The sequence below is a fragment of the Mesocricetus auratus genome, unplaced genomic scaffold (genome assembly GCF_017639785.1).
Source record: "Mesocricetus auratus isolate SY011 unplaced genomic scaffold, BCM_Maur_2.0 Super-Scaffold_100001, whole genome shotgun sequence".
Classification (NCBI taxonomy): Eukaryota; Metazoa; Chordata; class Mammalia; order Rodentia; family Cricetidae; genus Mesocricetus; species Mesocricetus auratus.
Window position 1 is genome coordinate 16,662,821 of NW_024429187.1, and position 13,777 is coordinate 16,676,597.

The 13,777-nt window shown below is 43.3% G+C and overlaps 1 long non-coding RNA gene across 1 annotated transcript; it reads right to left on the bottom strand.

The window, feature by feature from the left end:
- Positions 1-2,882: 2,882 nt before the first annotated feature.
- LOC110341433 lies at positions 2,883-6,329 on the bottom strand. Its single transcript, XR_002383386.2, has 2 exons — positions 6,047-6,329; positions 2,883-3,639 (listed from the first exon to the last, which is right to left on the bottom strand). It is a non-coding gene; the product is annotated as an uncharacterized LOC110341433 (long non-coding RNA).
- Between the last annotated feature and the right edge of the window lie 7,448 nt (positions 6,330-13,777).

Sequence of the window (13,777 nt, forward strand, 5' to 3'; positions counted from 1 at the left end):
CCTACTTAGCATGTACAAAACCCTGGGTTGGGTCTTCAACCCTGCACTAATAGGCTGTGGTGGTGCACACGTTCAGGCTCAGAACAGAGCAGGGCAGGAGGATCAAAGTTTAAAGTCATCCCAAGCAGCATAGTTAAGTTTGAGCCAGCCTGGATATGTGGTCTCAAAGAAAAAATGTTAGACTACGTATACCCTTTGTAAACTTGGATGCATGGGTGGATGAGTAGATGGATGGAGGGGTAGATGGGTGGATGGGTGGATGGGTGAATGGATGGACAGATTCTTCCCACCCTGAATTACTCCTTTAAAAAAATTGGTAAAACTTAGGGCTCTTTCTTTAGCACCCCCATAGAAGCTTGGTTTTTAATTAGACATCTCCATTCATGCTTCGTATAATTGATTACAGGAGTTGGAGAAGTTGGAGTAAAGCTGACGGGTGGATCAAAGTGCTACACGGCACAGTTGTACTTCTTTGATAACCTTCTCACTGAGAGCATCTTAATGCTTCTGTGGGGAGATAAAACCAGTTATAAATAGAAACTGTCAGTCACTGGAACATTGGAAAAAGAGAAACACTTTCAGCTGAATCAGAGAGTTTTCCAATGTCAAAATACAGCAAACCAGACTGACTTAGTGGGATGTCAACCGTCATTACTGTGAAACCATTCCTTGTACAAATTGCACTTATTGTACAAAGACAAGGAGATGATTCTTGCACCAATTTTTATTTTCCGCCTTTGGCATCATGATCCATTTAACTAGAACTTGTTAGGGACCAATAAGTGTAAGACATATAAGAAAATGTTAATAGTGGAAGTAGAGAATAGTCAAGACAGGGAAGGTCATTTCAAATCCATTATTCAAGTCTCTGTATTCAGACACTGGCTCCTTTTGCAAATGGCATCTGGAGTCCAATCTAGTGTATAGAAGAGCTTAGTTCTCTGTGTTACAATGCAGAAACTTAGAGCTAACTGTAGCAGTGCAGCCTGTAATCCCAGCATGTGTGAGGTGGTGGGCTGTCCTTGACTCCCCAGCAAGTTTGAAGGAAGCCTGGGTTACAGGAGACTCATTATCAAAAACTAACCACAGAACAAACAAAACAAGGACAAACTTTTGGCTGGGTAAAGTGGTTGATACCTGTAATTCAATACTTGGAATGCAGAGGCAACGGAATACCACAAACTTGAGGCCAGCCTGGGCTACATAGCAGGACTCTATCTCACAAACCAAAGCAGTAACAATGTAACTTTCGTAGCATGATTACCAAAAGCTTAAGGAAACTCTTCATTCTTACTTTTCAGTTCAATTAAGTTTTTTTAAAATTAGTTTCTAGCAACTGTATCATTCATTGCTTTTCAACAAATCTTGCTGAAATTCGGAACTTTTCAAGCTCCCCACTCCTATTGTACCAGTGAGTGAAATGGAGGGGAGAGTCATCTTGCAGATACATGCTCTTTGCTTTCGTTACCCAAAACGTTTCCATCATCTGAAATGGTTAACAGTAATCATTAGAATATAACAATAACTATTGTTAGTTATGTCTTTGGGGAATAGGGATCATCACACACTCTTGGCTGTGGTCCGAACTAATGAGAAATAGAAAAAACAGGCAATAGAGTTGAAGACTCAGAAATCAGCAAATAACATCCAAACTCCTAGACCATGTGCCCATCTCCCTGTCAAATACTGGACCTGAGGGTGACTTTGGGGATGGGAACAGACACTAGGCATCTATATGTGTAGCTATAGCATCTTCCAGGCCCATTCACTGTTTAATTTCCATAATCAGTACCACATTCTAATGCCCATATCAGATGTGATTACACACGTTGTATGATTTTAAAGCTCCAACCATGCAGGGCTTTAGAAACAATTTAGACTATGATTGGCATTAAAACATCAATTTAAAAAGCAATTTAAATCTAAGTTGTGGTTTCCTTAGTGTCGTATATCATGGTTTGAACTTTAAATGTTCCTTAAAGAACCATGTGTTGAAAGGTTTGGTTCAGTCCTGTGCTAATGGAAGTGGGCAGCACTTCTTGGAGGAAGTCCCAATGAAAAGAAGTTAGGTCATTGGGGATGTGTCCTTGAAGGAGATATTGGGACATCATTCCTTCCTGTCTCTTTCTGTTTCTTCCACTTGCTCCCATCAAGGCCAGGGCAATGGGAGCAAATGACCAATCATTGAAACCTCCAGAACTGTGAGCTAAAATAAGGCTTTCCTTTCTTAATGTTTGTTCATCTGAGGTATCTGTACAGCGATGGAAAACCTACCACAACATGTTAACACACTTGGGTTCAGTCTGACTTTGACCCATTGGTCTGTCTTCATTTTACCTGTAAAGTACAAATATTCAGAATATATTAGATTTCTGTCTCCAAAGCTCACGGTCACTATTATGAATCTGTGGCAATAGTGAGTCTCAAGTCAAAACAATGAGAAGCTGGAGAAAAAAAAGTATCCAAAACTCACGTGAGAAATCTGAAGAGAAAAGAGAGCCTACAGTGTACTCTGAGCCAGGGCTAAGAGCTTACACAACAGCATGTCTCCTCCGTCTGCTTATTAACTAGCAGCAACAGAAGTTAGTAGGCCTATCGGAAGTCTTTCCACGTATCTGGAAATGCCTCCTGATAAAAATACCTTAAGATTCTACAGAGAAGAAATCTGTCTCCTCCACCCTGGATTGGTGAGAATGCCTTGAAAAGGTGCCTGGAAGATGAGCTTGTGAACCCTTCTCAACTCATCTACAACACTCAAGGGGAAGGAACGGAATGCAGAATCAGCTGAGACCATACCCAGATCCTTAGTAACTTTTGCACATTCTTCTTCAATGATGGGGCTCTGAAGGCGGAGTTTAAATGAGTTCACCAGACCCCAGATGAATGATAAATAGGTGTTTTATTAGGGAAGAACTTACACAGATAAGAGTAAATTACCGTCGTGGCTTTCCTGCTCCAGAAGACGCAGTCTCTGCCCTTCCAACGCTCTCAGCGACCCAGGAGAGCTCATGCCCACCACTGCCACCTGAAGCCACACCCAAAGATGTGGATGCTACTACAAGTTCACTGGCAAAGCAAGATGCTACCACAGGACTCTAAGTCTAGTGGTTTTGTTCATTGTTACATGATTCAACTTCAAGAGTTAGAGCTAAACGAAGGTACATTCATTCCCAATATCTTCCCATGTGTGCTGGTTAATTTGAGCCATCTGAGAGGAGAGAAGCCCAAATGAGGAAATGCCTCCATTGTAGACAGTCCTGTAGGGCATTTTCTTAATTAATGTGGGAGGATCCAACCCATTCATTATAAATGGTGCCATCCCTGTAAGGAAGAAGGCTGCTGAACAAGCCGTGAGAGCAAGCCAGTAAGTGGCATATTCCTCCACAGGTTCTGCAACAGTTCCTGCCTCCAGGTTTCTGCCATGCTGTGAGTTCCTGCTATAACTTCTTCCTGGTGCTATTTTGGGAGGTTACATAACCCTCTAGAAGGTTCAGCCGTGTTGAAGGAAGTACTACATCGGAGTAGGGTTCCAAGGGTTTAGAGCCACGCTCCACTTCCTGTTTGATTTCTGCTTCCTGTGTGTGGTTGAGAAATGATCTCTCAGCTTCCTGTCTGGCCGTCTGTCACCATCTCTTCCCCCTAGAAACATAATCCAAAATAAATTCTTCCCCTATGAGTTGCTTTTGGCTATGATATGTGATCACAGCAACAGAAAAGTAACAGAGTATCTTTTGTTTAGCAAGCAAATTTTCTTGGGGGGGGTTCAAAACAGGGTTTCTCTGTATTGTTTTGGAGGCTGTCCTAGCTGGCCTTGAACTCACAGAGATCTGCCTGCCTCTGCATCTGCCTCCTGAGTGCTGGGATTGAAGGCGTGCGCCACCAACTCCTCGAAGCAAGCAAATTTTAAAATTTTAAACTTAGTTTAGTGAACTTGTTTAGTAAACAGATAAAAACTTCTAGCATTTAGAGTATAATGCTATTCCACTGTCATGAATTATATACCCCAGGCACATTTATAATCTTAAGGCATGGAATGGTGAAATAAATCAATTATAAAATGTTGGGTGTTTTTGGTTTTGGTTTTGGTTTTGGTTTTTCCAGACAGGGTTTCTCTGTGTATCTTTGGACCAGACTAGCCTCCAACTACTCATAGAGATCTGTCTGCCTCTGCCTCCCACGTGCTGGGATTAAAGGCGTGCACCACCAATGCCCGACAATTAAAAAATACTTTATAGCATTCTCTCAGCAATCCAGTTGTTGATCCACAAGATTATATGGAGTCTAACTGAAAGCATGGTCTATTATTTTAATTTAATGGTTCTCTACATGAGGAAATAAACTTACAAGGTCACTAAATAACACTGATAGCTTAACTAGACACTTGAAGAACTGAAACCTATGTTACCATGCTATGAGAACAATCCAGATCTTATATCCATGTATCATAGTCTATTTCAAACCCAGGCATTGCTGTATATGAGATTTCAAGTTCAATATAAACACAAGGTATTAAAAGTACACCCCAAGAGCAGAGACTCACGCCAGAAGAACAGCTCTGCAGTGCCAAAATTCTCCACACATATCAACCCGACCTGTCGAGGAAATGCCTTTGCTCTGTGTTCATACCCTTTTGTAGCTGACAAGGGATATCACATGGTAGAAGAGGTGGCCCACTAAATAAATAACAAATATATTTCCTACTACAAATGAGCACTGTGGAAAGGGCAAACTACAAATAATATCTGAATCGTGAAAGAAGGAGTCACAAATAGAGCTCTGTGGCCACATAAATGCAACCTACAAATTTGGTCCTGGCTTCTTATTTGTAGAAAGTTTTGTTTAATAAAAATGCAAACCAAAAATGATGTGGGAGATCAAACACCCAACAGATGCAAACATGGGCCTGACTTAACAAGTTCCTATCATACCTGTTTTCAGGCATAATAGTTTGAAAGTATGTTACATCATTTTAAGAAAATGTAATTGTCACCTTCCTCTTCAGTTACAAACTCTGTTGGAATCATGGAAGGAAGAGGAGCTCTGGAGAATACTGTATTATCTATCTCCTCGCACATGTGTTCTGACTCTTCCTCTCTGTTGATCCTATGGGGCAGGCGGTGGGGGTGGGGGCTCCTGTTCTTTTAGCCCAGTTCAGGGTCTGCATGTTGCAGAATATTTGATCACAGTGTGAAGATGTCTTTGTTTTACCTCACCTGCCCGGGGCACCTTCTGAATGGTTTAATAAAGAGCTGAATGGCCAATAAAGAGCTAGACAGGAGAAAATAGGCGGGACTTCCAGGGAGAGATAGAAACTCAGGGTAGCAATCAGAGCAGCGAGGATTCACCAGCCAGACTTGGAGGAAGTTGAACCTTATGGTACTGAGGAGAGGTAAGAAGCCATGTGGCAGAGTGTAGATTAATATCAGCAGGTTAACTTATGTTTTAAGAGCTAGCTGGGAACAAACCTAAGAAGCTAAAGCCAGGCTCCCATAATTAATAAAAAGTCTATGTGCCATTATTTGGCAGCTGGTGGTCCAAAGGAAGACCTATGACATCTGCATCTCTTTATTTATATTATGAAGTGTTGGGGAGGCTTTGTGAGTGGCATTAGACGGGGAAGTAAGTTCACACATACAAACTTTGGTACTGTGTTCCTAAATCACCAGAAAGGAAGGCAGCACTCCTTTCCCACTCAGTGAGGGGAAAAGCACTCACAGCCCTACACAGAGACACAATTTATCATTTTTCACCTATTCTCTCTTTCAAAGGGTGTTTGCTGCATTTCCATATTGCAAAAGAAAATAATCTGACCCACTATATGCATAATATCAACAGCTCCATATTTCCTCCAGCTCACTCCATTTGCACCAGTTCCTGAATGAAATGTTTATCATTATTCGTCTGCATAGTTGGCTTGAATGGACTTAGAATCACCCACGGGCCACACCCAGTTTAAGAGGCCCATCCGAATGTGGGTGGCACCACCCCAGGGGGTTCCAGACTGATAAAAGGAGGGCAGGAGGAGTAAGCTGAGCAGCCCACTCACCTCTCTTTGTTTCCTGCTTGCAGATGCCAAGTGACCAGGTACCTTCTGTCCCCACCACCATGCCTCCTCTGCCATGAAAGATCGTGCCTTCAAACTGTGGGCCGGTGATGAGAAATTGTCTGAATCTCATGTGACACCATGAACAACAGCAGCTTGTGAACACTGGATAGAAACCCTTAAGGTGGACCACTAAAAAATAATAATGAATAGCAAAACAAAACAAAACAAAAAACCCATAAAAACTAGAAAGCATTTGAACCCATATTACTATGAAACCACTCACCAAGAATTGGGGGGTGCAGCCGGGCGGTGGTGGTGCACACCTTTAATCCCAGCACTCAGGAGGCAGAGGCAGGCGGATCTCTGTGAGTTCAAGGCCAGGCTGGACCGACAGCTTCCAAAATAATACAGAGAAACCCTGTCTCGTAAAACCAAAAAAAGAAAAGAAAGAAAGAAAGAAAGAAAGAAAAATAATTGGGTGTGGGGGTGCAGAGAAAGATTTCCTTCCTGATCTAGGGCTCATATTCTCCAGGTCCATTGATGCCACGGCCACAGAGCTGTACCTCCACCATGGGACTGACACTGTGACTTCAGTAAATTGTGAACTGCGGTCAGTCCCTAGTCCTGTTCCTCCCTTCCCGAGAGGTCATAATAGGAAATCGGCACATTAACTTTGAAGCAATGGCTGTGGCATTCCAGGACAGCCACACTGAGCCCTGCAAGCCCAGCTTCCCGTGTCCTGTAGGCTCTGAGATGGCTGGAAAGAGAAACTTGTGTAATTCTCCACAGTAGTAGCCACTTGTGTGAGCTTATACAAATTCCCTAATCTCCAGAGCCCCAGTGAGTGGCTCAGCTTACACGACAGCTGTCAGGACCTTTGGAGTAAAATCTAATAAAGTGTTTGTTTTATAGTGAGCGTTACAAAAGCTCCAGGTGCATGTCTCAAAACTGTCAGATAGGCAGCTTCTGCAATCAATAATGTACTCCAGAGGATAGACAGTGGCCGGACCGTCAAGCCTGGCAAACGTAACAAAATGCTCCCCAAAGCTATGCAGAGGAGGAAATGCCTTGGCCTCATCTAACCCCCAGCTGTGAGCACAGACAGAGACACCACATATCCGAGGCTGCTCATCTGTCTAGGAGCAGAGCCCACCTGTTCCTGGTGTCAGCATTCTGTCTGGGCCCACATTCAGGAGGGTCTTCCTGTTGAGTTGACCCTCAAAACACCATCACGAACACGCAGAGATGCACGTTGATGATTAAGTTGATAGCCAAGCCTAAGAGCAGTGTGAATTCTTATATAGTACAGGTTAAAACGAAACTGCAGATATTTTTAGTGACAAGGACAGACAGCAGTCTCATGTTTACTGTGCTGCAACTCAGGCAGCACTTTTCTCCCTGATATCTCAGCTTAAGGGGGAAGGTGTGGCCTTGTCTCCTACCTGGCTATGCCCTGAGCTAATAGACTACCTTCCCAGGTTCCAGATGTGATGCACAGGGCTGAGGGATTACCAGGGTGACTTCACAGGTACACACACTAGTGTGGCTGTGTGTGCTAAATCTGTGACAGCTTTCTGAAAAATCCATCATCCGTCATTGGAGTCTCTGAAGATGAAACACAGATCTGTAAACAACGAACTAGGTGTGGCCTATGCTGTCTACCAGGCACCAAGTGGCATGAGTGTTCCCTGTGTGACATGACCTCAGTTGAGAACCCGTGCTCAGACAGGATCTTGGGACACAGAAAAGGTTCTAAATGTCAAACAACACTTCCCATAGGCATGTATGGCTCGCTTTACCATCAGTAAAATCAGAGCACACCCAGTTTATACAGACATCAAAAACAAAGCCCAGAAAAGGAGATCCATGCTGTTGCACACCAGGTAAACAGAGTGTACACAGCACTAATTCACATTTTATGCATCTCGTTTTCATCTTCATATATCTCAAAGGACGAATAACCCGCAGGTATTCGAGCCCTGGGGAGAAGAGAGATAAAGTATAACCAGGAATGCTACAGCCATATAGCAATACCATCTTCTCAACCCACCATGTGCTGGAGCCCACTCCCAAGCCCACTCAGGGCAGTACTTCATCTCGGCTCACCCGCGCAGCTGCTCTACAGACTTAAATTTAGAAAATGTAAAACCATATTTATCTTTGTGTCATAAAACTAACCAACAGGGAAAGCACTTCCCTTACACACAAGGCTTCGGATGGAGTAAGCCACACTCATCCCCAGGGAACCACCCCAGGACCAGCCCAGATGACCCCCTTCCTGTTATTTTCTGAAATCTTGTTCACAGCTGATCCAAAGTGGAAGGAAGAGAAAGGTGTAATTTCCCTCCAGAGCCAACCTAGCGGAAGAAAAGAGGCTGAAAATGCCTGCAGGGAATCCAGGTATTTTCCATTACCGTGCATCATTCCCCACTGGTGTTGACCTATAAGAAAACTGTGGTTTCCAGCATAAATAGGGTTTGTAATAAAAATTTCTTATTACCATAGAGTCTTCAAGCAGCTGCCTCCTCCAGCTCAGTTCTCAATGCAGACAGGCTTTGGCAATACTACTGACCCTGCTACTCAGCCTGTTTACACAAACCTATGAGCAGACCAAGGCTCTTCGCGCCCTAAGGGAGCTGACGTCACTGGCAAGCGTTTTAATTACTAGAATGTTTTCCATGTTTTTGTTAGCATACGTTAATTACACAGGACGATGGGTTTCACCGAGACGTTTTCGCACAGGTATAAAATGTGTATGATCATGCTTGATTGCCTCTCCTCCCAACTAGTTAGGTTCCCCTTCTACTTTCATGTCTTGTGTGTGTGTGTGTGTGTGTGTGTGTATGTGCACACACGTGCACTTGTGTGACCCAATGAGTTACGTGTGGGTTTCTTACAGGAACAAGGGTTTACAGGAGGGAAGATGCCTGTTTATAGGAGGGAGGACACCTTAGCAGTGCCCTGCCTACCTCCCCTCTCCCCCACCAACTACCGACTGCCTATAAATCCAAGAACATTTTTATTTAGGCAAATGTATATAGCAGCACATCAGTTTCCCTACCCATGTGAAGGGTGTTTCTGCTGTTTCTTTTTCTTCTTGTTGCTGTTACAAAATCAGTTTAGGGAAAGAAGGTCTATTTGGGCTTACGGTTTGAGGGGGTGGGGCAGCAGCAGCGGGAGTGTCTCTTGGCTACCACACAGGAGCTTGAGTGAGCACCAGCTATGGGCTGGCATTGAAGTGAGTAAGGAAGCAGAGATGCTGATGCTGATGAGGCTGAGGCTGAGGCTGATGTCTGAGTGCCTTTCTCCTTTCCTCTTTTTGTTCAGTCTGGGATCCCAGGCAATGAGATGGTGCCTCCCATATTCAGAGTGAGTGTTCCTCAGTTACCTTTCTCTAGAAACATCTTCACAGATGCCCAAAGGTGTGCTTCAGTAAGCCCTGGGCATTTCCAAATCCAGTCAGTTTGACAATCTCAGAATTTAGATGCTTGAAATACTTGCTGTTCCTTCCTCTTAAAACAAACAAACAAACAAAACAATATGATACTCTCTACCTGTTCTCTTTATAATGACCATTGATGCTATCCTTTCAAATCAACATATTAATGCATTTAGTGACATATGTTTACATACAAACGCACATGTTTACAAAGATTATGTTGTTTATTGCACAATGTCACTTAGTGTTTTAGGGTTTCTATTGCTGGGAAGAGACACCATGGCCATGGCAACTCTTATAAAGGAAAACATTTAATTGTGGTGGCATGTTTACAGTTTCAGAAGTTTAGCCCATTATCATCATGGTGAGAAGCAAGGCGGCAGGCAGATGTGGTGCTGGGGAGGGAGCTAAGCGTTCTTATATCTTGACTCACAGGCAACAGGAAGTGGTCTGTCTCACTGGGTGTGGCTTAAGCATATATATATATGAGACCTCAAAGGCCACCTCTACAGTGACCCACTTCCTCCAACAAGGGCACACCTACTCCAACAACGCCACACCTCCTAATGATGCCCCTCCCTTTGGGGGCCATTTCTTTCAAACCATCACATTCCACTCTCTGGCCCTCAAAGGCTTGTAGCCATATCATAATGCAAAAAAAAAAAAAAAAAAAAGTGTTCAGCCAAACTTCAAAAGTCCTCATAGTCTACAACAGTCTCCAACTTATTTAAAAGTCTAAAATGCAAAGTCTCTTCTGAGATTCACACTCTCTCTTAACTGTGATCCTCTGTAAAAAAAATCAAAATAAAAAAGCAGATCACATACTTCCAGCATATCATGGCATAGGGTATTCATTACCATTCTAAAACACAGGGAAGGGGACATAGGGAATACTGGGCCAAAGCAAGACTGAAAACCAGCTGGGCAAACTGCAAACTCTGTGATCTATGTCTGACGTCAAAGCGCTCTTCAGATCCCTGGCTCCTTTCATCTCTGCTGAATGCAACACACTCTCTCTTGGGCTGGTTCCACTTCCTGTTAGCAGCTTTTCTCGGCAAGTATCCCAGGACCCTGACATCTCCAATATCTTGCCTTCTCCAAGGCAATCCAGGCTTTAACTTCACAGCTTCAGGCAATGGCCTCTCATTCAGGGACACCATTCAGGGACAGCCCTGACACATGTCTTGCCTCAGTGCTTTTACCTAGCTGCCGAGGAAGATTCCGTAAATTCTTTCTTCTGTACTTAACTTTAAATCCAGAACTGCATGGCCAAAGCTGCCAAGTTCTGCTGCTTGGGGGTGCTGGAACATGTTCCCCATCCCCCTTCCCCCCCTCTCCTTGTTTAATTACATCTTCACCAGCTTTCTGTTTTCGATGGTAACCTTCACTGCCTAAACCTGGCTGTTCTGGAACTTGTTGTGTAGACCAGGTTGGCCTCAAACTCGGGAGATCTGCCAACCTCTGCCTCTAGAGCACGGGGATTAAAGGTCTGTGATACCACACACTACTCTAAGCTTTAGTTCCTTTTCACAAGTTGGAAATTTTAGCTGGGTGGGATCTTGCCCTGAGGCCACCAACCCCTTTATTCTATTTCTTAATCTGTTCATCTCCCTGAACACAGGAGTTAGTTCTCTTCCACTCCCTGATTTTCCTTTTCTCCTCAAGTTGTGCATTTTATTTCTCCTTTTCATTATAAATCTTCATTAGAGTTACCACTAATAACCACATGACAGAGTCTATACTAGGCTGTTTTGAGATTTCCTTAGCCAACGGAATTAATCTAACTCTCTTCTCAAGCAGACACTTCAGACAAGGGCAAAATACAGCCACATTCTTCACCAAACTATCACAAGAATGAGCTCCAGCATCATGTTAACGTTCTTCTCCTGTGAAACCTCTTTGGCCAGGACCCCACAGTTCAAAGTACCCTCAGCACCACTGTCTTCCATGTTCCTACTAGTATGACCCATTAAGCAGCACTTGAAATGTTCAACTTCATTTCTAATCCACCTTCCAAAGACTAAAAAAAAAAAAAAAAAAAAGCAAGGTCAGGTCTATTACAGCAATACCCTAGTCCCTGGTACCAACTTTTGTTAGCATTTCTATTGCTGTGAGGAGATAGCATGACCACAGCAACTCTTACAAAGGAAAACACTGAATTGTGGTGGCTTACAGTTTCAGAGGTTTAGTACATTATCTACAGGGTGTAACATGGCGGCGTGCAGGCAGACATGGTGATAGAGAAGGAGCTGAGAGTTCTTGCATCTTGACTCACAGGCTGCAGGAAGTGGTCTGAGACACTGGGCATGGCTTCAGCATATGTGCGACCTCAAAGCCTGTCTCCACAATGACACACTTCCTCCAACAAGGCCATACCTCCTAATAGTGTCCCTCTTTTGGGGACAAGAATTGGAGGGGAACTCCAACCACACTTCTGTGTATGGGTTTGGCAATGTCCATCACCTCTCGGGCAGAAGTTCAAGTGGAGCAGACGTCCTTCAGGGATGACTGGTGGGGGAGGGTGATGGGGGAAATCCTTCTGTGTGTATGTTTGTCTGAGTGGTTGATAAATAAAGCACTGTTGGCCAATAGGGAAGCAAGATAGGTAGGACTAGGAGTCGAGGAGGATTCTGGGAAATGTAGTCAAGAGTAGAGGGTCACTATGTGACCCCAGAAAGAGAGGACACATAAGGTTGTATCCTCAGCAAGATAAGTCCTTATAAAAATGTATATATTAGTAATTATGGGTTGATAATTAAGTCAGAGCTAGACATTAAGAAATTATAGCAAACAGCCAACAGCTTCATAATTAATATAGTGTCTCGTGTGTTATTCAGGGGCTGAGACAGTGGCGGGACCCAGGCAGCTGGCAGGAAAGAATACACATTACAGGAGGGCAAGAAAAAGAGCAGTTGGTTTAAGAGTAAGAGCAAAAGGTAGAACATTGTAAATTCCACATTAAAGGTTTAAAAAATGGTTCATTTATAAAAGCAAATAATATCAATTATCAGAAGATTTATTCCACAAACACACCAAAAGGCTTAGATTTTACTACATAAATATACATAAAGACTAATAAAGTACTAATTTTCATTTGCAAACTTATTGCTTTGATTCTATTAAACATGTATATTGCAAAAGCTTTATTTAAAAAGGTTCTTTTTGCTTATGTCTTGTGTGTGAAGAAACACAAGAGTTTCTTTCTTTCTCTGTAGTCTTTGTAGGGTTTTTTGCTTTGATTTTTTTTTAGACAGGGTTTCATCCTATGGCTCAGGCTGGCCTGCACCTCACTATGTAGTCCTGTGGCTTCAAACCCATGGCAATCCTTCTGCTGAGGGCTTGTAAGTGCTGGAATTACAGGTGTGAGTCACCAGGCCTGTTTTTCATTTGTGTGTTTTCGGTGCGGGGGTTGAACCCATGTCCTCAAGGGCTCTATAATGAGCTACACCCCAGACCTTGTTTTGTTATTTAACAGCATGAAGTGACTCCAGAAGTTGGAAGTTAAGGCAGAAAGAAAGCAAACTAGATCCCAGGGATCTGGATGAAATATCAGCAATGGGCTTGTTCCTATGCTTAGTTGACAGGTGCATAAAATACCTGTAATGGCGTAACCACCCAAGCCTGATTATCACCCTTGATTCATTGAGAAATGAAGCAACCTTAACAGTTATAGCTCCCTGCCCCCAGAGAAGAGTGGCTCAGAATTGTCCCTGCTCACTTTCCAGGCAAGTCAGATGACATATCCAAAATCCAGGAGATGCGGGGTCATATATTTGCCCTGGTTATGTACCACCTGGCCACTCACCAAGCAACTCCTTCTTCCGTCCCAGTGTTCATTCTGTTCCCCGCACTCACTGTCATCTAGTGGCCTGAGATTCCCCTTGAAGTACCAAATATATATCTGTTCACATTGCAAGCACTGCTAACATATCCCATGACTGTCCTGGAAGTCTGAGCTCTTTAGAAATCATTTTATTTTTGCCTAATTTACTCCATTAATAGAGAACAACAAATAAAATATGATGGGGGACGTCCTTCTGTATATATGTTTCTCTTATTGGTTGATGAATAAAACACTGTTTGGCCAATAGAAGCAGGGAGATAGGCAAAACTAGGAGATGAGGAGAATTCTGGGAAAGGTAGGCAGAAGGAGACCTCGAGGAGACACCATGTAGCTGAGGAAGTAGGTAGTAGGTCTTGACATTCTCTGGTAAGCCAAGACCGTGTGGAAATACATAGATTTACAGAAATGGCTTAACAATTAAGACAGTCAATAAGAAGCCCTAGTCATC